At 32.8% G+C, this 25085-nt stretch overlaps 1 protein-coding gene and 1 long non-coding RNA gene across 9 annotated transcripts in view; one reads left to right on the top strand and one right to left on the bottom strand.

The window, feature by feature from the left end:
- The window catches only part of LOC132681995 (uncharacterized), a 128280-nt gene extending 127676 nt beyond the window's left edge, over window positions 1-604 (top strand). Inside the window, exon 3 of the long non-coding RNA XR_013550067.2 lies at window positions 417-604. This is a non-coding gene — a long non-coding RNA (uncharacterized LOC132681995). The remainder of the gene's footprint in view (window positions 1-416) is intronic.
- The window catches only part of PCDH9 (protocadherin 9), a 916519-nt gene that overhangs the window by 874798 nt on the left and 16636 nt on the right, over window positions 1-25085 (bottom strand). The window lies entirely within an intron of this gene.

Raw genomic sequence — 25085 nt, 5'->3', positions numbered from 1 at the left:
AGATCTGATCAAAGATCAAATGGAGAATAACTTGAATTAATGCATAACAATAGTTAGATATAGTAATGTTTATTTCTTACCATATGGGTTCAGTATAACCCCAAAATGAATAAAAACATCAAATTCAGACACAGTAAATTCTTGGGCTGATAAGCCTGCACATAAAATGGTATTGCAAAGCAAAAACTGAAATACTAAGGCCATTTTTTATGGACTATGCTATAATTAAAAGAGAGGAACCACTGATAATTTGACCAGCAATTTATAAGTATTTTCGTTTGTTCGTTTGTTTGTTTGTTTCAACTTAGGTGAACCCAAATGCTTTTAACGTTTTCCTCTAAACTTTTCAATACAAATGCAGCAAGCATCTGTCTTCCTCTGTACTGTGTTTTATATCTAACCTATCTCTCCCACAGGCATCAAAGCTGAACATGATGGTCATGCTGTTCCATGCAGCCCTGAAAGACAAACAAAAGAACAAACACACCCCAACGACTTACAACCTGGAGCCAAGGGAGCTCTCCAGGTTGCACGATGCCTCTATGATCCTCCCCTTAAATATAAAAGCCGCTTTCTTCAGTAACTGAAAACAATCATAACTGTCTTTCTCTGAGTCTTGTTGAATCTCTGGGGATAGAGGAAAGGCAGCGCATAGAAATGTGCACCAAAGTGTCCACAGATGGATTTGATTTACACAGTATGGTCTGCTATAACCTGTGAAGATTAGATAATGGGTTTTCTTAGATATAGTTTCTATTTCCAGCAGAAGACCTTATAACACCTTTAAGTGGTGTATCTATAAATTCTGTTTATATAATGGACAACTGATCAAAACATATTCTGAAGCTACATTATAGATTTTATATGATCTCATATATAAATAGGTATAATCATAAATGTTGTCACATGTCTATGCCTATAAATGGTAATAAAATTTAGAAATCACATCTATTTTTATTTTATTGATACAGGCTAAGAGAAAATGCAGCTGTATCCACAATACAGCGATTTCAAAGCCCATGTTCTTCAGATGAGCAAGTCCATTTCAAGAGTAAAGTCTAACCATAAATATTTTATAAGAAATTTTCAGTATTAAAACAAACCAGTTTATATGTTATAATTTACTAATAAAGTTGAATTTTAAACAGAAATGGAAAAAATCTGCATTATTCTTACCCCCCCCCCCAATTTCTATGCATCTATGTGAGATTACTATTTTAGTGATAACAGTTTTGTTGATAATAATTTAGTGGCTTTAGTCATTACTTTGTTACATAGCAACCCTATACTAGTATTATTATAAAAGAGATTCTTTGCTGTCATAAATACTCACCCTCCCATTCCTATCTTAATGTTGTCTAAATTTTTATTAAACCTACTAATGTGAAACAAGTGTAGTTTTTAAAGATAAAGGTTTGGGGATTTTTATTTTTTACTTATTTGGGGATAATGCTGTTATAATTCACAAGGGAAGTATAATTCCTCATGTGATCATGTCCGGTAATACTAATTCTATTTTCCTAACAAATTAATTTTCTGCTAATCTCAGTAAGTTATTTATCTATAAAGAAATATATCTTCTCTTTAAATGAAATACTTGGAATTACACTTCAAAAGAAGAAAAAACTAGCGATTTGCCTTGGAAATCTTTGACTCTTCAGGTAAACAAGGGTCTGGGAGACAGGCTTCACCTTTTCATTTTTATAATATCTTTCATGGCCTGGGAATAATTCCATCTAAAGAAAGCAGAAAATGATAGGTTTTAACTCAAAACATTAGATTTTCGGATTTGCATTTTGACCACTCATTTATTTTGTATCTTTTGTATGTCAATCACTGTAGTGCTGACCACAATACTTCGTGGAATGATGGAAATATGTCTGCACTGTCCAATATAGTAGCCACTAGCCACATCTGACTATTGAGAGCAGATATGTGACTACTGTGAGTAAGGAAATACTTTTCTTATGTTATCACTTTTAACTAAATTGTCACCTATAGCTAGGGTCTACTTTACTGACTAGCAAAGCAAATCTAAGCAATAGGGATACAGCTTTGCTATGAAAAAGGCTCATAAAGCTTATTTCTCATTAGTCACAAAAATACATACAGATAAAAAATAAATGTGCAATATTACCAAAGATAATAATAACAGCACTGGAGGAGTATTGAACAGAGATGTGAATCAAGTGAGAGAGAAAGCCACATGAGAATCTTGGGGGGGAAATGTTCCAGGTGGAGATAAGGAACTTATCTTAGAGGTTACTAAGCTAATACTTCAAGGAAAAAGTAACTTAGCTTCAAAAGAAAAGCATGATATTTTAACTTATCTCTATAAATGCAATTAGTGGATATAAACTAATCCACTGAAACAAATACTCCTAAAATAAAATGATCACAACTAATACAACTTTAAATACTACTACCACAAAGGCATGTCAAACATTTATGCCATTTTTGATATTTACCTTTATCAATTAAAAGCTTATTTGTCAGTATTGCTTTGTAAGGCCTACACTCTTCAAAATGTTTTGGAGAGGTCCTCACTGAATCTTAATTTCCAAAGAATCTTGGAAATTCTACTCAAAATTTCTGATTGTACAGTAGATAAAGACCTTGAGGTATACAGATATTATATAATTCCTCTCACCAGGCCCTTTGACATCCAGTCCTCTGCTTTACTGCATGATGGTGCTAAGCCTGGTATTTTTAATACAGCAAACATTAGATAAGCAGAAAGTAAGACAGAAAGTAAGACAGCAGAAAGTAAGACACTACTTGTGAACAAAATATCAATGTTTGTTAAGTTAATGAGTTAATGATGAATGGTAGTAGAACTAATTTTTACTTTTCCCAAATTTGAAACTCCCAGATTTCTTCATGTTAAGGTCAGTAAGACTTTAATACCTTAAATTAGGAAGAAATGTTTTATTTTGTTGTGTCCATAATTAATTCAGTATCTAGAGGAAATTGAGTAATTAATGTATCCTTTGGAGAAAGATGAAATAGCAAATTGAATAATGTAGTTTCCATGATGGAACTTTGGATTTCTACTTTGAAAATGCTGAATCCAGCACACTGGGTGGTCAGAATCAAGTAAAAAGCTGTCCATGCAAAATTAGCAATTATAGATAGGAGAAGTGCTCAAATGCATTAAATAATGTAGATTTGTCAACAATTTAAAATTTTTTTAATGTTTATTTATTCTTGAGAGAGAGAGAGAGAGAGAGAGAGACAGAGCATCAGCGGGGTAGGGGCAGAGAGGGAGACACAGAACCCGAAGCAGGCTCCAGGCTCCGAGCTGTTAGCAGAGAGCCCAATGTGGAGCTTGAACCCACAGACCAAGAGAACATGACCTGAGCCGAAGTCGGATGCTTAACTGACTGAGCCACCCAGGCACCCCTCAACAAAAATTTTTAAATATAATTAGTCTTACTATTTATAATTTGAAAATTTCTGTAATTTTGAATGATATATTTTAAACATAGCAGAAAACTTAATTTTTCTCTTAGAATACACATTGCTTTTTTAGTGTTCCATGTCCCTTAAGTTCTTGATTCTTCTTGGTAATATTTTAAAATGTCAAATGAAAAAAGTAAAATAAATAAAAATAAAAATGTCAAGTGAAAGCTAATTTTTCATTTGACCTTCTTATAGATAAGTAGAAAATGGGGGTAACAATGTCACACTGGAAATTTCTATTTTCTATCCTACTGAAAAATACTGCGAAATGATTGTACAAGAAGTTCTCAAGGCCTTGACCTCTATTCTACTCATGTATGATCTCTTAAGACTGAGTCTCTCAAAGCAATGAAATATATTTTTGATGTTTTAATAACCACTAATACTTGGTGGATGTTATGAAAATACTCCTTTTATTGGAAAATAATTCACTCTTCGAGGTTTTAATCTTTATTGCTAAGTCCTAATTCAAGAAGCAAAACAAATATATACCTAAATATACCTAGTACATACATTATATAACCACTATTATTTCTCTGACTAGAATGTACATTCCTCGGAAAATATATGTGCCTTCAAAAATGGAAATTCCTTGACAACAGGGAAAATGTCTTGCTTATTTTATTGTCTCAGATTCCAGCACATAACAGGCTCTCAATAAATACTTGATAAGTATTTGAATGACTTTGAAGAGTTCATCTCCACAATCTACCACTTTGTTCACGTCCTCTCCTGCTCACAATCGGATTGTTCTGCTGGCCAGAACGGTTTCCAATAATGTAAAAGAAAACAACATATAATTTACATGTTAGGAACATTTCCCCACCCTTCAGGTTGAAAACACTGGAAACAATGGAAACACCTGGCGAATTATTGTTGCTCCCTGTAATTTAACCCCAGATGCTACTTCAGGCACACCTCTAACCACTTGTCTACACAAGGCTCTGCCTGGTCAAACCAGCAGCACCCCCACTTAGACTGTTAATATACTTCTGCACGCTATTATCTCTCCTCTACTGGCCCCACCTCAGGCATCTCCCAGAGCATTCTCCTTTTTATTTTTTCCTCTACTAATTGTCCTTCAAGAAAATTTATGAAAGAAATAAAATTGAATCAAATCAGAAACAAAGCCTTCTTACTAGAATTGAACTATCTGTTTCCATGTGACCCAAAGTCACTTCTTTGATTTCTAACTTGTAAAAATTGGGGCAAACCAAATTATAATTAGAAGTACTGTTGGAAGACTTAAAAGAAATTAATATAGTTCTTATTATCTATTAAGAATATAATATATATTTTTCTTCCACTATGCAGTCCATCATTCAATCTTAATTTTACCAATGGTAAGATGTGGGGAAAAAATATCTGACTTTCCAAACCCATTTGTTGCGCGTAATGGAGAGAATAAATATTAAAGTGATATGAAAAGACTAAAAACCAAACAAATATGTGATTGCCAACCTAAACTTTGAGACACTTTCTTAAGTTTCAATCTCTTCTGTAAAGTTTTCCTGACCATCCCACTCATAATTACAGAACCTGTTGGTTGCAGAACATTTTGGCGGCATATATATTGTCTAATCTTATTATATAAAATCCATAGATTTGTAAGTGCTTTTATAAAATGCTTTTAGGATCCTTGGGTTCCACACATATCCAGTGTGACTTAATGACAATAAATTCAAAGCTGGAGGGGTGGAGTTAGAAATGTATCAGAGGGGTCCTGGACTTTCTCACAAAATGGAAGGACAGCTGAATAAGCATTGGTGGCTAAACTCAGAAAAGTAGAATTAATTGTGAGTAAAGCAGATTACCTGGGAGATGTCATTTAAAATAATATAGATATCCTATGTGAGGGATAGTCCTTTCCTTACTTTTGTGTACAAAGCTGCAACATTTGCAACCATTCAATTTAAACACTTTGGTCATTGAACTATTTATTGCCAGAAGCATATATGACTTCCATGTGTTATAAGAAGTGAGTATGCAAAATTCTAGTATCTTTCATCAAGTAGCCAGAAGGGAAAACTGTTTAGTAGGAACCATCTTTTCTACCCAATTCTTTTTTTTTCTCCCCAATTCTGTTGTGGGTTTCTTCCTCCTATTGCTCCTTTCTCAGTCCATTTACACTCAATTTAATTTTGTAAAAACTAGGGGAGATAAGCTGAAAATTTACACGTGAAACCTAATTATAGCACAATAAATTACTACTGTGCCCACATACGCCCAATGAAATTCTCATTTAGTTATAATCAAACATACATCCAGTGTCATGCCAGATTCAAGCTATGTCTAGGATACATTCTTCAGCCTGGTGAAATAAAGATATCTGATAAATTAATCCCACACCAGAATGGTTACTGTCATCAGATCTTCCTTTTCCTTGAAGCTTTAGTTCTTGGTCAGTTATATATAAGGAATCATGCTGTGTGCCACAGGATGTTGAACACACACACACACACACACACACACACACAGAAAAAGAAGAAAAAAGAAAGCCTCTGTCACACTTCCCTGATAACTTTATCCCTTCCATTCACACAATTCCTTTTGTGTAGTCATTTATCTATTTTTTTCTCTATTTAAGTTTCATTACATCTGATATAAGTAAATGCATAAAAGCACAATATCTCAAATCTGATCCGATGTTGAATGGACTTAAGAAGAGAATCTGAATCCCAACTATATTACTTATCTGTTAAAGTCCAAAACATGAGTGTTTTCAAAAGAAATCAGTCGTAAAAATAAGGACCCTCTCATGCAAATCTGTATTACTGTAGGTCACCTTGGATATATATTCTTAGTTCACTTCCTTATAAGTGAGAAAAGAAAAACTCTAATTACAAGTAATGATGAAAAAAAAAGCCTACAGTTATGTTTATAGGAGTTTCAAAAAAAGGCTCTTTTAATTTTTCAAATTTGAAAGTCTCTTATAATCCCCATGGCAACATCTTTTTACTAGTTCTGTCCATATTTCTATAGAAGTGAAGTTAGTTTTAAATATTTCTGTTACATCAGATCTGATTCTACAAACAGGGCTATCATTAACAGTGTCAGTGATATTTAAGCTACACATACACATACAGGAATAAAAAACAATGTGACTTCCAAATTTTATACATTTAGATTATTTTGATTTTTTTCTTTCATACAAGTCAAGATGAATCTTTTTTAAAAAACTGACTGGACAGAATACTGTTAAAACAAAAAAAAAGTTGTTAAACTGAGAGGAAAACTTTGTTTTGTTTAGCAATATTATTTATCACTTTATGATGTTCACCATGTCCCATGTACTATTATAAGCCCTTTCAAATCATATTAATTTATTGATTATTGCACTCATATAAGCATGATACAAATGTTGATACATTTAATATTTCTCTGTTTCACAAACATTGAGACACTTGCAAACTGGCTGGCTCCAAATGAAAAGAGGGGACAAAGACAAAAAATTCAATATTGAGCACGGAAGATGAAAATAAGCTTTGTAACTTCACTTTCCTCTCCATTATTTTTATGTACTTCATTCTTCATAGGGATGATGCATCTTCAGTGAACTATTGGCCTGTTATGGACTGTGTCTGGTCATCTCCTCATATTACCACCTGCTTACTATTTGCCCAGAGAATAAAATCATTGAAATATTGGCTCAAAAATTACAATTGAGGAATTAAATTTACTACCAAAACCCAGGAATGATATCTTAAGATAAAAACAGATATAATTGGATAGTTTGCTGTTTTGTAATGTATATTATCATTGTTTCTCCAATATATTAATATTCCTATTTATTATTTTATTAGATTGATTATCCTTTAAACTTGAAGTTTTTTGTTCTAATGACCTCTGTAAATAATTGCAAGGAAATTGTTGGTAGTTTGTTTCTGCTCATGTAACTTCCTGAGGGAGAACTGATAGTTTTTTATGGTTCTGTAACTTTTCTGACAAAAGCGCACTGTTGGAACCACTCTGCCATTAGAATACACGTAGAAATAGAGTAAAGAACTAACATGTCTCCCAAACATAATGAAGAGACACGATTGATATAAAGGAGGGAATATCTACCAAGAGCCAGTAGTAATTACAATGGTGTGATACAGGTCAAGGAAGAGTTGCCAGTTTAAATGAAGGTGAATTCTGTGTGTGAATCTCCTAACAGGAGGTCATCAGAGCCACATCCAAATCGCTGCCAAAAAAATGCTTATAAAAATGCAGTAAGTACAGCCCCACCCAGTAAATTAATAACAAGGATTGAGGCCAATTAGATAAGCTGTGGGGGTGGGGGATGATTCATGGTCATGGGAATGTAGGAAGATGTTATTATATTTTTACAGTACTAAATCTATAAAGATAGGTAGTAAATTAGTGATTGCCTAGGGCCAAGGTTTGGGGGCTGAAGGTTGGGGGGAAGAGATCAACAGTAAATAGACACAGGGATCTCATTGAACTGATAAAGATGTTCTAAAAGTGAGTTATAGTGTGCACAACTTGCTAAATTCACTCAAAGTTGTGCAATTGTTCACTATAAATGGTGAACAATATGATATGTAAAATGTGCTTCAATAAAGTCATAAAAAATAAAGGGATTGCTAACTTTTAAAGGAAAAGTTGAAGTGATTTACTACTTAATCTTGTAATAGTTTTTTATGAAGTTGAAACAAACTTTTTGGATACATTACTTAGTGTCTTTGATGCTTAAGTTTCCTCATCAGTGAAATGAGGATAAGAGTAACATTTACTTCATAGGGCTGTTTTGTGGGTTACAAAAATCCATGAATTAAAGAATGTGTGGAATGTATTTAATGCATAATAATTACTACATATAGCAGTTCTGGTAAGAATATCAGTTCACCCAAGCTGAAGAGGAATCGTAACTGGAGGGGAATAAAGACAGAAATCCATCCTCAAGAAACGGACTGGTAAAGAATCATACTCAGGATGTGGAATTAAGTTTGTGTTGGTTAGAATTCTCATTCAGGACATCTTACCCCTGAAAGATGAGAGAAATTACATTTATCTTTCAATTCTGGCAGAAGACTCACACACTTGAAAAGAAGGAAGAAAGGGAGGGAGGGAGGGAGGGAGGGAGGAAGGACAAGGGACAGAGAAATAGACACACAGACAGAAAGACAGACACCCTTACTATTTCACCTACTTTGAAATGTCTCTGATTAGGAATTAGAGAAAACTATAGATAGTGAAAATGTACAGTGAAAAGTCTCTCTGCATGTATATATGACAAATACTATTAAAATATTATAATAAACACCTTAAATTTTTGAACATATTTTCAAAGATGAATTCTTGGCAAATACATTTTTGACGTATGCTTATACAATGTTTCATATCATTGTCATTAACATACTTTTGTCTCTTTTTCAAATCAATCCTGACTCCTGGAATGAGTGTTGGAAGATTAAAAAAAAAAAATCCTAGCTGAGTCACACAGGAGCTGTGTGGCCTTGAAAAAGGCTCAGACACTGAGCTTTAATTTTCTCAGAAACGAGGATAGAAACCAAATTCGCACACTTTTTGTGGGGTCCAAACACACTATTTGATGTGAAATTACTTTATAAATTTATGTGGCTACGGGCAATAAAGAAAAACATTGTTGTTATTATTTTCTTTGTAAGAAGAAAGAAAATGTCAGGCAAAATCTAGGTTGGAAATGTGAGGGTGAACAGGAAATTACACCTGTGTTATGTCACTCCATGGGGACTGTCTGTGCACCTTATAGCAGCAAAAGGATAATGGACAAAATATAAAAAAGAAATCAAATTTAACAAATAGTGAGGACTGCATACATCAAAGAGAGTTTAAATTTAAAGCTGCCTATTTCATTTGGCTGGCTGTCTAGCTGCTTATTTGCATGTCTGCTCACAGCATCAATTATATATGTGATGAAGAACATTTTATTAATGTGATCAAAGTATTCATTCCTATGGCAAAATGTATGTTTTTAACGTGCTATCTTATTTTTCCTATTGTATGTACAAGATAAGGAAGGACAAATATTTCTAGGTTCTCTCCATTATCATAAGAGAAATTATTCCCCAAAAAGTTCATTTTCTAAAACTGTGCTAAGAATATTAAATTTCTTTTATTTGAAATACTTTAACTATTTTCAAAGAATATTTAGTAGGAGTTGCATAGAGAGCCCAATAATTTATATGTATTTGGTTTATTACCCAGGGCCATAGGTCCCTGGCAGATTTCATAGATGGGCTTCACAGGATCTGTGGAAACTTTGAATGATTTGCAATTAAAAAAATATATATGTGGGTATATGATTTTTTCTGGAGAGTGAGCCTACAGCTTTTAAATGATAATCAAAGGAGTCAGAACACAAAACATTTAAGCACTACTGGTTATAAAATGAAATACTTAAAGTAACAAATATATTTGTTATATTAATAACCATTTATATGCTTGAGGCTATTGTACATTTCCGAAATGACTAAAATAAGTAATTGCTAAAAGGCACAAAATAACATGCATGCATTTAATCCATATATTTAGGAATAGTCCCTTAACTGTGCCAATTAATAGTTACTATTCATAAATGGATTAATTTCAGCATTCTTACTCTTATATGTAAGACATGAAGTAACAAAGCAAAGAAATAACACATGCTTATCAAAACCAAAGTTTACCAGGATTTGCTTTCAATACTTTAAAAGTAGAATACCATTTTATTAAATATAGACTTATACTCAAACTGGCAAATAGGTGGATGATGACTTTTCTGGACTGTAAAAAAAAATATTTATTTTAAATATCAAGTATGCACTGTGTATAACAAAACAAAAAATAGTTATTTTCCCCATTGTATAGGAAACATACCTTTTTCTATCTTCCAAGTATAGTGAGGAACAAGTAATGAAATAAAAGTCACCTTAGCATACATCTTGCTATCTAACAAGATTAACTGAAATTTTATTTGAAAAAATATATGTAAATTATAATTGCTAATATGCATTAATAAAAACAACAACTCTGTCATCAGGTGTCTTCCGTAATTCATTTTGCCATAAAGTATTTGAGTTCCTACTATAAACCAGGAATTCTGCCAGAATTCTTTTGAATTTGCAGCATATTATTAAATCCCATTTGGCATACAAAACTCTGCTTTATCCCCTTCACCCACCCACCCCCCCAAAAAAAACCTAGTCACCTTAGAAATGAAGGCTGTAAGTACAGCATGCAAAACACATCAAATTATGCGTAAAGAAGACGCTTGGCAAAAATACACGCCATAATAAAGGCGATCAGTAGATATTTAGTCAATAAACTATAGAATCACCCTTTTTCTTCTGACATATATTTTAAAGTAACCAAAAAAAGAAAGTTAAAAGAACAATTCATTTACACTGGAGAATTCTGAATTTTTTAATATATTCATACGAGTAAATGGTTACTTGTACACTTTCAAAGATTCAGTAGGTGCTTTACTAAAGCTTTACTAAAGGAAATATATTTAAATATCAAAAGCAACTATATAAAAATAATGACCTCAGCCTATGATGCTTAGGCTAATAAAAAATATTAATAATAATTTCAAAGGTTCTATTCAAAAATTTAAAACTGAAAGCTGATATGTTATTTCAAAGAATATCAAAAGCAATTGCTGGCATTAAAATATGTATTAAAATTTGATTGTATAGTAGATAGGTAGCTCATTACATTTAATAAATAACAATAATTAGGTTTTACAATATAAAAGAATTAATGTCCCAATCATTCTCAATCTACCTAAATATACATATATTCTTATATATATACAAATTATCTATATAAAAATATATGAACATATACCCATATACATCTCTAAGATCAAGCACTTTATTTCTAGTCATCAAATACTTAAAAATATAGACTACATTAGCTGGCGTTGTCTATCAGAACATATTGGTGTCAGGCATAATATTCATTCTTTTCCACTACTGATTCTTGTTTAAAAATCACTTGCATCTTATAAAATATGACTAATATTTTTATTTAACCCTCCAGGTTAATATCAGAATGCATGTTTCAGGTGCAATTAAGTGGTGAAAGTGGTTTGGATAATGTGCTATATTCTTGTGTTTTAATATGTTTCAGCCCAGGTCATGAGCTCACGGTTCATGAGTTTGAGCTGCATAGGGCTCTGTGCTGACAGTGGAGAGCCTGTTTGGGATTCTCTCTCTCTCCCTCTATCTGTTCCTTATCTGCTCTCATGCACATCCTCTCTCTCTTTCTGTCTCTCAAAAAACAAAAACAAAAACATAAAAAACAAAAACAAAAAACAAAAGCAAAAAACAGAACTAATCCAAAGGGGAAAATGCATATTTGGGATCGCTCCACTTCCCCAATAGAAAAAGCACCCTGTTATCCCTGGCTGTTTAATATTTAAGATACCAACAAGCCACTTGCCCAGCTCCTATTTGTCCTCACATCTAACTACGTCAGTATTCAAAATATTTTTCATCATATGAATGGAAGGTAAAAAAATGTTCTGTTTTATGTGTAGCATCAGAATGTGAGCGCAGGTGAAAATATTTTCATTCAACAACATTTGATGATTGGATTTGACCAATTTACTCTTTTTAAGGGGAAAAATCTGCAAAAACAAAATCAGCAAATAGGGCAGATGGGCTAAATCTCTCTGGGCTAACATATAAATTCAAGGGCAACAGCAATCTTATAATATGCATTCCATATTTATGATTAGTAAGTTTTCATCTCTGCTATTTCAAATGGAATCCTTTCACATGAAAAATGCCGGGAACTTTTAAAGGACATCCATGGTTTTTTTGTTTCTCTTTAACAAGTATATGGATAAAATAATCAATATGCAGCTGGGAAAGTGGTTATGAAAATTTAACTCAACTCCCCACTTCTTATTGTAGGAAATCTAAACATGAAACACACACTTATCCCCATCCAGCATGTAGGGGTACATGTGTTTCATGTGGAAATGGCCAACTGGTTGTGCCCCAGCAGGCTTCAAGTGTGATTGAACTACCGTGGAGAACTCACATAAGAAACCTGAATTTTCTTAGCAAAATAAGTGAGTCTATACCTCAGTGAACTAACCCAAACCAAATATGGACATTTACATTTACTGTATTTGGGAGTCTAGCCTTATCTTTTTAGTGGGATGTCAAAGGTAACTCGCCAAACTTTCACTCTCAAATCTCCACTTAACTTCTGTCACTAGAGCATTAACAAGTTTGATTAACAGATCTGCATATATTTTCTCCACATTACCTCCATGTAACTGCTTCTCCTCATTCTAGAGCGCTCAGTTAAAGTCCAAACTCTTTGACATCCCAATGCTGCAAACTGGACGTAATGAGTTACTAGAAATTTGAGGGGGAAGCACATTTGGTGTCTTTTAGCCAAGGTTCCACAGGTGTTAGCAATTCACCACTTAGGAGAACAGCCTCCCGATTAAACAGGGGCTAACTATTCACCACACCAATGTTGTAACTCATCTTTTGATCAATAAGGTTAAGTTCAGGGAACCCTTATTAGAAAACCAGAGAACAATTTCAAAAAATGTTCACAAACAAATTCAACACAAAATCTCAACATTGTACAAAACAATTTCTGAAACTTTATTGTGAATTTTAAGATACATTTAGTAAAGTATGTTTTCCTTAATATAATTAATTAAAATAAATTGGAAAGAAATGCACATACTACTTTTTTAAAGCAAGGATAAGTACAGACTTTTGAAGTCACAATATATACAATTATATGAGTGCAATAAGCTTCCAAATACATTAGGTATATATCTGTTTAAATAAATAGTAAAATACTTGATTTGACATATGTGAGAGTCATACTGATTACACCAAAAATGTTTTACAAAATATAGCCAAAAATGGAATGTTACACATTTGATATACAACTTTTTAAAATACGTTATATATTCATTACTTAATTCAAATTATAGTGTACAAAAGTCCATTTTAATGAGGACAGTTTTGTGTTTTTAACACTGTTCAGCAAATATAGATATTAAGATGCATCCCTATACATGTTACTAAAGCCCCATCAACTGAAATCACTAGCACAGGGAGGAAAAAAAATTCTACCAATTATTAATAGTAATAATTTTTATTGATAAATTACTAATGTAACACACTGCGACATTATTTTGGTTATTTTAAGTCTTCTAAAATATATTACCTAATACTTGAGGCAAATTGTTTTTGTGTATATAGAAACTTAATTTGAAACCAAAATAGAAAGATATTGCTACATTGAACTTATCTACTCTGTAATATATTTCTTTTAAATAATACCTTCAGTTACCAGTTTTCAGTTGGGAAAATTTTCCCTATAATTCTTTAACAATAATGCTTTGTGTAGTGCCTTACTATGAATCTCAAGAACTCATTTCACAAAGTAGCAATAGAATATACTGTATTGTGAATGGTACCTATAGAATATTGGTAGTATAGGAAAATGTCATGTTAAGTGTTTACATCTATAATTATTCATACATTGTAGTACAATAAGGGAAATTATGTTCAGCCATATTTCATCATTTGTAGCATACAGTTACACGTGACAATTTATTTGGAGTATATAAAAATGTGGCTATTTTGCAGAAGTAAAACAATATAATTACCAGGGTTGTTTTTTTTTTTTTTAATTGAAAACAAATGTTTTATTTTCCCTAAGGTTCTTTTAATAATAAAAGAATGGAAAAGGAATCAAACATATCCACCTGCCTTAGAGTGGTGAAGTGGGAAGATGGACAACTCAATGGTCATTCTCTAAAAATTACTTAGGCAATAATGATTGAAAAGATGCATTTTGCATTTATATAATGAACAATGTGCTTATCTGACTATGTCTACAAAAACTGCCTGGTAATATCAGAACACAATTATAGAATGACTAGGAGTACATTATCAGTTTTTTTCTTTTTTTACATTTGAACTACAAAAGCAATATAAGGAAACCTATTGTATGTGAACTAAACTTGCATTATTATATTTTTAGAATATTAGGATATCAACATATCTAAAAACAAGCAAGACAAGTTAAATTCTTCTAAACCTCCCCAGTACCAATTGCCTACTGTTTTATTGGAGCAGCACCACATGTCAAGCACCCAGTCAATCTCTATAACTCACCAAGTTGCCTTTTATTGGTCAGAATGAAAAGCATATACATTTTCTGCAAGAAGTCAGTTGATATTAGGGAGCCGGGTAGAGGAAACACACAAATGCAGATTTATCTACTTTTAGGCCATAAACCTCTAAAACATGAGCTCTGCCTTACTAACTATGGCACCTTATTTTTTTCCATCAGAGCTATTAACATTGTTTGTATGTTAGAAAGAAATATACTGGTTTATGATGGGATTCCTTCTGTCCATATTTGCATTAGGGGTTGTGTGTGTGAGTGTGCTGGTATGTTTTCAGGTTAACACAAGATTAAATATAATTCAAGTAACATGTGATTGCCAAAGAGTAATTTTATTTCTTGCCCTGTAAAAAGAACAGGGGTTAATTAAGCAAATTGCTATGTCTTCTCAACACTTTGCACTTTACGAGCTGGACAGTAGCATAGCAATGATTTGTTTAACTACATTCACACTAAGAGAAGGCATTTCCAGTCTCTTGGCCACTCTCTCAGAATGTTAGAAACTAAACAATTCCTTAATTCTTTCTTAATTTTTTGAAGTTAAATAAACATAAATAAGGGCTCATAGGCTCCAAATATCCCTAAATTAGGTAACAAATTTATTGAAAGTTTAAAGACAGTCATCTCATTTATCTATATCTGGAACTCCATTACTATGGTCCATAGACTATATTTCTACTTAATGCCACCCTGTATATCAAAAACTCACCCATAATCACCTCAAATGTCATATGATTATCAAATTTGGGACTTATTTTTTATAAATGATCTTATATTCGGCATATTTCTGATCCTTCTGGCTTTAATAATTACCATTACAAGACTTAATTTTTAAAAGCTTTAAAAAAAATACTGTGAATTGCTAGAGTCCATTGCCTGATCTATAAGTGGTACCAAATAAGTTATTTTCATGTTGCTATAGTTCACTTCTGTCAATCCATGCACAGCATTCATATACATTTTGTGGTTTAAAAAAATCAAATGCATGCAATCGAGATATCTACTGAGAAAATATCTCAAATTAGGAGTTGGTGTCCATTTGCTTTTTCTACCACATCACTGAAGAAAAACCACTACAGAACGTTTACTCTACTACTGTAACGCTGTCCAGTTCCATTAATCCTCTCCAAAGAGTCACACTCAAAAATCTAAAGATTAGCACTCCCATCAGAAATCTATGTAAAAATATATTCAAGAGCTTGCCAAATCAAAACAGTAATTTTATTAAGACACACAATCGATTTGCAATAAAAACAACTGAAAAGTTCTCAGATAACTTGAAAAAACACACAGCCTTAGCAGAAGGCATTTAATGCTTGAACAACACGGTGGTTAGGGACACGGTCAAAAATCTGTGCATAACTTTTGACTCCCCCAAATCTTAATAGCCTACTGTTTCCTGGAAGCCCTACTGAAAATGTAAACAGTTGATTAACACATATGTTGTCTATGTATTATATACCATATTATTACAATAAGGGCTACAGAAAAGAAACTGTTAAGAAAATAAGAGGAAAGAAGTTTACTGTACTGTATCTGGTAAAAAAAAAAAATCCACATGTAAGTGGATCTGAGCCAGTTCAAACCCATGTTGTTAAAGGGTCAACAGTATATTGCCATAATTCTACCACTATCATAGATAAGTTTGTAGCTGAAAAAAGAGCTGAAGGAAGCCTTCAATAGATTATAGTTAAAATATTTTTATTAAAACTTTTGGTAAGGTATGGAAAAATCTTTTCACTTCAGACAATTCATACAGCAATATGTATATGGTTATATAGATGCACACAATCATTGTATCTGGTTTTCTTATTACGGTCAGGCTAAGCATACCTTTCCAGTGAATATTTTTAAGAGATAAAAGTGGTTGTAATTAAAAGCACAAAAGCATACAATACATAGACTATCAGGCCTCTTTGTTGAATCAATTCTTGATACTTGTGAAAAATTATTTGATGAGCAAAAACGCATCAGCTTAAGTTACATAACTGTTTTCCACTTTTCTTTTTATTCGTTTTCTTGAAATTCTGAATGTGCAAAGGCTAGGAATTGGTGTCCATGTGCCTTTTCTACTACATCCCTGCAGAAAAGCCACTACAGAACTTTTACTCCACTACTATAATGTTGTCCAGTTCCATCATTCCTCTCATGTCCTTCCTCAACTTCCAAGAGTTGATGTATATTAATACATAATTATGGAGGCAGAAAACAAAGTACATGCTGGAGAGCCTCTGCTCTCCTTAAGGCAGAAATTTCCGATAGTAAGACTATTAAATTTGGCTCTTGTAATGTCCATTTGGATGGAGCTTCTGATTCACAATCCTAACCAATAGGCATAATGTTACTACAAATTATCACCAACACCCAGAATGTCAATGCAAAATTAATTTAGTTTCTCACAAGGCCTTGTCTGTTTAGTTTCTAAATACAGAAGAACTCCAACCATATTTTAAGTCTTCTAGAAAGCTAAAGCAACACATTATGTTAAACCACTATATTCATGTCTGCACGCCAGGATTATAGTTTCCAAACCCCATTTTGGAACTTTATCATAAGACTGTAACCTATTGTAAAACCAAAACAGTCTGGCAGTCTTCTACCTAAACCTGATAAATAGAGATGACTAAAAGTGTTTGCTTTTATGTTTGGTCTCATTGAACATGAGTTACATCAAAAAACTGTAATTTAAAAAAAAAAAGATTACTTCTCTAAAAATGACTCTTTAAACAGACATACAAAAATCATTCCTCACAGCCCTACCACAAATTGATTTCTATCCTTACATGTTATTGAGTTCAAAGTAACCTGCCTGTATGCCTTTGAGTTCACATCTGAGAATTATGTTTTTCCAATATCTCACCTTAATAATTTAAAGAAATCTTGCCACTCTAGTTCACTGACAAATTAACAGATAAACTTAAGTTTCTTACACCAATGGTTGATCTAAAAGTATGCCCTTACCAGCCTCTTGTTTTCTAATTAGCAACATGGAATCTTTGGTCAACATGTTCAATTCTGCTCTTTAATTAGAGTAATTGAAAATTTTCTGCCAATTAAAGCTTATTAGTAAGGGTCATCAAGAAAAACCTGCTGCCCCCAAATCATACTAAACCTTAAATAATAACTGAGGCCACAAAATCATAATGTAAGTGATGCAAGTTTCAAAACTATAGGGTTTTAAAAGGATAAGTCAATCTGCTTGTCTCATATCAAACTTTTTCAAAGAGCTAATTTTTGTATTCTTTGGGAATGTGACAGTATTTATGTTCTAAATAAAAATAGCATTCATGAAAGCTACTCAATGATCCACATGCACTGGACACAATGGACAGAAAGTTTAGCATGTTGTACCCAGAATCGATTTCCTTTGTCAAATGGAATAAGGGAAGCTGTGTATGCCTAACACCTCAGTATTTCATTTTAACCTTCAAATGAACCTCAAAACTGCAACTTCCTTAGAAGATTTATCATAATGCATCCTTTATAAGAATCAATGATAAAGAAATTCTATTTGACTATAGGGCTGAAATCATTCTCCCCAGTTCTCAGACTTCAGAGGGATCTTAAAAGTCCAATAGGAGGTTGACAAGTGTTTACCATCTATTGTTAGAGTTGTAAGCAAGGAGGTATTAAGCCAGTAATGAAAGATGGTATATTTAACAAACTATATAAAATTAATGGATAATTTTGGGGGTTGTGGGTGATAAATCTGAAAAACCTAAGCAAGAAAATGGTTAAAATTGAATAAACAATAACTTATATGCATGTTTCTAAATAGACTCGAGGATGTGTTCCCTCAGTACATTAGAAATAGGTTGGGAGAAGGCCCGTGCTGATGTTAGCTGGCTCCTTTGTGCAGAGGTGGACGGTGGTTGATATTTCTGACCCATGCAGAAACAGGGGCTGGAATAAAATTTTTTGTTTAAGTCAGAAGGCATCATTCTAGTCTACGGGGAGAAGAAAGATCTTTTTGTTATCATTATGGTTTGACCTCCCCCTCTTTTCCATGCCTTCTTATCAGATATGAGTAGTTTAAAAAGAGGATAATCAAAAAACTCTTGTTCTATTTTGAGCTTAGCAGAATGTTTTAAATTCATTGCTAAAATCCACTGTTTGTGAAAAGCATTCAGAATCCTACTGCCTAAAAGATACAAATGCTCTTCCTACTCTTCCTACCTACTGCCTGTGAAGGTTCACTGCAACCTGGAAAGAAGTGCACAAGCCCCTGGTACAGTTGCATCACCGTGCCATGTGCTCAACGGCAAAATGCGTATGTGAAAGGAATTCAAAACAAAACACAGTAGACTTTATCCTTTTTTGCCTTCATACAAAGAATTTATTTTTGGCACAACTGACTCTTGGTGATGCACCACAATTTCATCTTTTTAACTTAAAGTGCAATCAAGAGGCAGTATTGCCTAGCAACTACGAGCAAAGCCTCTGGTAGAACACTGGGAGGGTTCAAGTCCTGGACTACTCTTCACTTACAGGAACTGTGACCTTAAGCAAATCATTTAACTTCGTCTCAGCTATAAAAGAGATATTAATAATAGTACCTGACTCACAAGGTCACTGTTCCTATTTAAGTAGTTAATACATGTAAAGTGCTGAGAAGAATGCCAGGCACACAGTGAATTCTCAAGTAAATGTTGGCTATTATCATTGTCTGGTGTTGGAAATCTAGTTTCAAAGCACTATAAACTACGTTTTAGAAACAAAGGGATAATGGTGCTAAAGTGAATATTGTGATCTCTTTCAGAGCCCGAAATGCCCCCCATTTCTCCTGTGAAACTGTTTGCTATTTCACTGAAATTACTGTGGTTTATTTTGACCAGTTACTTTAATATATGCTTAAAGCATGTTTATATTTTTTTAGTAATAAAGCAATAACTTGTCATGTTAAAGTACTCAATAATTAGTTTCAACCTCAATAACATACTATTAGGATTAAGGAGTTTATTCTTCTTCTTAATGTTAGCTTTTCCTCGATACAGGTTACTCCAGCTCTATTATGGTTATCTCATGTTGCTTTTGTCCAAATTCCTAATGAATTTCTTTTCCAGGCAAAACATTGGAGGACACAGTCTACACAAATTCATTAGTATACAAGCATTCAATTCCAAATCAGATGCCAACACATCATTCTCTTTGTACTTTAGAATAGAGGACTGATCTGATTAATCATATAGCTGTGATTCACTGTATTGTCCACAGAATGGCTCACACTGACAACGGTCCCTAAACTCACAGGATTTTAAGACTTAGCCTGTCCAGCTTCTCACCTTGCCAGTGACTGTTTACATCTCATTCCATCAATTACTGCTCAAAAGAGCTAAGACACCTCTTAGGCAAAAATCATAGAGTACTCATTTGACACTAATCTATGCAGTTTTTTGTTTTGTTTTATATTACTTTTAGATTCTTTATAATTTGTTGCTGCCTGCATTAGTAACATTAAATAGTTTGGGGGTTTTATTTTAAATAACTTCCAAACGACCTTATATCCATGGAAGGAATATTTTTAAAATATCAGGTCCATATAGCCATATGGTTAAGAAAGGCATCTCTCTTGATGCACATTCAAGATGTGAGCAGTGGGATAAGGTTGCTTAATACGAAAAATAAAAACAAACGTGTCTTGTGGCCAATATGTGGCATTCCTAGAACTGTACTTCCTCCGTCTTTGTCAACTCCTAAACCCATCCACCTACTGTGTAAAATTGTTTGTTTGTTTTTGGTAGTACCCTCCACCAAAATCCTGATAGAATTGCTCTTTCCTGAAGTTTTCATAAGATGACAGAGCACAGTGCAGTAAGTCATGATAAATGTAAGCAAATGGTTCAGAAATCACTGAGGTAGTAGATATAAAAATAAGCACTCCTGGGCTACTGTCCAGGTTTCAGAACCATCCTGAAAGGCCCTGTTTCTGCATTGTTCTGGAGAGAATATGGTAGGCTGCTCTGTTGTGGCAAAACATAGCTCCAATTTATGTACCTGTAAGCAAATAGCACTTGCTGTTTGACATTCAGGTGGCATATTTGGGGGCTATTTCAGCTAATTTGCAATTCAGTCCTTTTAATCCCAAACTTGATTTTCCTTCAGCAGATTGACAGTTCTGATTATTTACATTATTTCTTCAGTTTAACTCTATTTTGTCTTTGAATGAACAGGCTGCCAATGAAAACAACAAGCATTAATTAGCTTTTCTAAGACACATCCTGATAATAAACACCAGCAATCCAAACGACCAGTTTGACTTTTCAAAAATTATATTTACACATTATCCCAAAACTATGTGTCTCCAATATTCACAAAAGTTAAAGTACTAAATTCATCTTCATGCTTTACTATAGAAAAAAAAAACAATCAGAGTAATATTACTGACAAAAATAGGGTAGCTATGTGCTATTTCAAGTGGATAATTTTCTAATCAAATTATAAACACCAATAATCTGCTTCAGATTTTAGAGTCCTTCTGTTTTGTGATTTTTTTATTTAGGAGGAAAAAGTTAATTTTCTAGTTCAGAAGGGAAAAATTAATCAGGCAGAGACAAAGAAGATAAAGGCAGTGCTCTGTTATCAACACTAAGGCAAGAGAGTGACAACAGATCATACAATGGGGATATTGCAAATTGTTCATTGTCAGGAGAGACTGAACCACAGGGTTTATTTTGTAATTGTTTTTCATGAGTCAATGTCAACATTGATTTGCACTGTTTGAACATGTATCAAATGATAAAAAGAAATAGGCCAGACAGATGTTGGGTAGTATGAGTAAGTCTGCCAAAAAGGATGACTAAGTTATTAATTAAAGACATAGTTCAATTTTTAATAAAAATGAAAAAAAAAAAAGGCTGAATCCAATGATCTAATTTTCAGATGAGAAAATCTAATTCTTAAGATGCTAAGTGAAACTTCAGCCAAGTATAAGTGGTTTTGGATAGATAGGACTGTTGCCAAAAATTAGTAAGAAATACCAAAGTTTTGAAAATTGGAAAATCTATTTATTTTAATAACCCCTACTGGTTCATTTTCTTTGGTAAAGCAATGCATAGTCACTTCCAAAAATCATAATAAGAAATTAAAACTGGGTAAAAACACCAAGTCAACAATCACTGTAATGATGAGATTGACACATTTCTAATTGTGTGTGGAAATTAGTTACTGCCAACAGAGTAACACTCACGTGATTTCCACATCAACCTTTGTTTAAATGTATCTGTTATCCTAAGCTTAATCTATCCTGTTTCTTGGTTTGAAATTAGCTTACCTAACTGTCCATATTTTCACACTGAAAATGGATTACATTAGTTATATGGTGGGTTATAGCAATACATTTATTATTTCCCCCCAAATTGCTTATATTTTAATCAGTATATTTAAGTGCCATTACACATTTTATTTCTAAGGTATATCATATTTTACCAGGTTTCAATTTTGTAGCTCATTTACATTATCATAATTACTTAGAGATAGTTGCCTAAGTATCCACAGAACAGTTGGAAAGATCTTTCCGGAGTTAGGCACCAGCTTGATGGTTATCACTGAAGCCTAACTGCAATTAAAATAGTACATTTGCTGGAAGTAAAAATTTATCTTAAAAAACGTCTGCACAAAAAAGTGCAGGTGAGGCATTAAGTGCACTATTTTTCAAAAAACCACCTCCAAAATTCTATTTAAATGCTGTTAAAATTTCAAAATGACCTGCTCATATAAACATCATCCATATGTAAATTAGTTTGAGAAATGATTACAGTTAAAAATAACATAGTCTGTCTTGCCTGAAATGTAAAGCTCAATTATGACATTTTCCTCTGTGATTAAAGGAAACCAAATTTTTAGGATATGAATGTTTCTCAATTTAAGAAATAATATATATATACATACGTATATATATGTATATATATACATATATATATGTATATATATAATAAAGGTCTCTATTTTTTAGTATTTTATTGCATCAATTCCTTGAAATATTGTGATAAATATTCATAAAGAAAATGGACTTGCCCAAATCATAACCATCTGGAGGTAAAAGCCAATTAAACCAAACATTTATTCTGGCCAGAGTTTAACATCTATGTTCCACTTATGCTTATGTCTTTTCACAGGGTGAAGGTTGAAACACTGCTTTGCAGAATATCATGATTCAAAATACCCTTTTCTAAATGGATCCCTGTGTAAGTGGATCCCCATCTGTAGAGAACACTGTCTTCTTCAACTTAGGTTATTACTCAACATTATCAATGTATGCCATGTTTTTAAAGTGATTTTTAATATGGCAAATATGCTAATCTCAGAGTTACAGAAATGAAGTTTTCTAGCAACTATATTTTATTAACACCTTTGCCTGTGGAAGAAGTGTGATTTTAAGGATGAAAAAGTGTATTTCCCTCTAAATTAACCAAAGAATAAATTTAAATGTGGCATTCTTATAATTGAAGTAATAGATCTTAGAATTTTATTACCCTACTGAAAGATCAAGTCTCCAGCACTAGTTTAAAAAAAAAAAGGCTTTAAAAAATATATTTCACGGAAATGATGACATCAATTTAAAACAGAGAGAACTCATATTTTAAGTAAGGGAATTCCAAGAAAAAAAGTATTGTGTTTAAAACCCACTGGAATCTTTTAAGGCAAATAAAATATCTTATTTTCTTAAAACTTCCCACTGTCAAACACTGTTTCAGGACCACTGAAGATACACAATAGATGTCTGTTGAATAAAAGAATTAACAAAAAAATATAGATTAATTTTTGTATATATCAGTAGAGGTCTTTGGCAAGAAAAATCATAGTTATGTATTTTTAAGATAAAAAATATTCTTAAAAAAGCATACATTTAAAACTATAGGATATTAATTCCGGAATACATTTTAGTATCCCTTAAGGAAAATGTAATATGGTTTAATAGTCCAGTGATAAGGCTGGATATTGTCTGGTTGTCAGGCTTATACCCAAGTAGGGGTTCCAGGCAGAAAAAATCCTTCACATTGCTAGATGAGAAAATCAAGTGGACCCTGTTTACATAAGGAGAGATGTGAGAATTGCAGTACAAGAAATATAATTTTCTTCATAGAATGAGTGTTTGGTCATTATCTGAACTGAAACTCATATATACTTCCAGGGGTGTACAATCACCTCTCTATTCTAAGAGTTAATAAAGGTTTATCACTGAGATGGACAACACATAATGGTGGCCCTCTTAACTTACATTTAGCCATGTTTAGTATACATTTATATGTGCTTGATGCCATGAGAAAACTAAATTTTTTTTTTAACAAAAGCAATGAATCTAAATCCTTGAAGCCTGATTCTTGCCATTTACCTGCATTTTACCTGATTACCTCCATGTTTGTCCTTATGGTGACATTAAGTAAAATTTACTGAACATCTATAATGCCATGCTATAATCCTTACAACTCCATGACGTTCGATACTCAAGGTAATATTCATACTATATCCCCACTCTGTTCACTATCTTAGTATATTACATCTTAGTATGAAACAAGCAGTAGTCTAAAGGAAATCACACCAGTGTGTCATGTTATATCTGTTTGATTCCATTTTTCCAAGCACAAGGAGTAAGTTTTCATATTGTTCTTGTTCTAAAGTCGTTTTTTCTTACTTAGCCACTGTCTATATATAAAATTAGAACTAAACTAAAAGGCCAATACAAAAATAATTTTATCACACTGAGAAAGTAGTAAAGGTCAGTAAGAAGTTAAAAATTTAATTTCTACAATCCTAGTTACATTGAGGCCAACTAAAAATTGGCTATATCTACTTATTTAGTTGATCAAGTTAATTGAATTAGTAACAAATCCCCACTACATTCTGCTCCAAATCCAAATCAATAACTTTGTCTTGATGATTTCAGCTAAGCTACCATAAAGCAATGATTTTGACCTCTGGTATATTAAGAAAAGGTATTTTTTCAGATACTATCATATTGTGTTATATTTTTATTTGTTGGGTCTCATTTATATTATGTCACCCATATACTCAAATGTTATAAACTTGCATATTCAAACATTAAAAACTCACTTATAAGTGAATATGGTATTTTAAAATAAGAAAGAAAAAAAAAACTATTGGTTATTATGCTTCTGGCTTACATTTGATGAATCCCAGAAATATGATCCATATACTCCAAGGCATTTTAACTAGTTTGATTACACCATGGATGTCACTACTTCAACGGAGATGCTTTCTAGTCTATGGAATAATTGGAAGCAAAACCCAGCAGGTTTCAAATGGCTCCAGCTGTGTTAAGTACTGACTGTGAAACAGATTCTCTCTCTTATATGTTGTTTTGTAATAGGAGTGATGTATAAGGTGAAAATCCCCAGACGGGTGGAGTTCCTATGGGTAACCAACAGGGAAGTGAATTAATAACAAATGCTAAAAGCAGAATAATTTTAAATACAACATGTGAATGAAAATGGCGAAATACTCAAAATGAAAGACAAAGC

Source organism: Panthera onca, chromosome A1, assembly GCF_046562875.1.
Source record: "Panthera onca isolate mPanOnc1 chromosome A1, mPanOnc1 haplotype 2, whole genome shotgun sequence".
Taxonomy (NCBI): domain Eukaryota; kingdom Metazoa; phylum Chordata; class Mammalia; order Carnivora; family Felidae; genus Panthera; species Panthera onca.
Note: the sequence above shows the minus strand (reverse complement) of the source record. Positions and strands in the feature narration are given on the sequence as shown.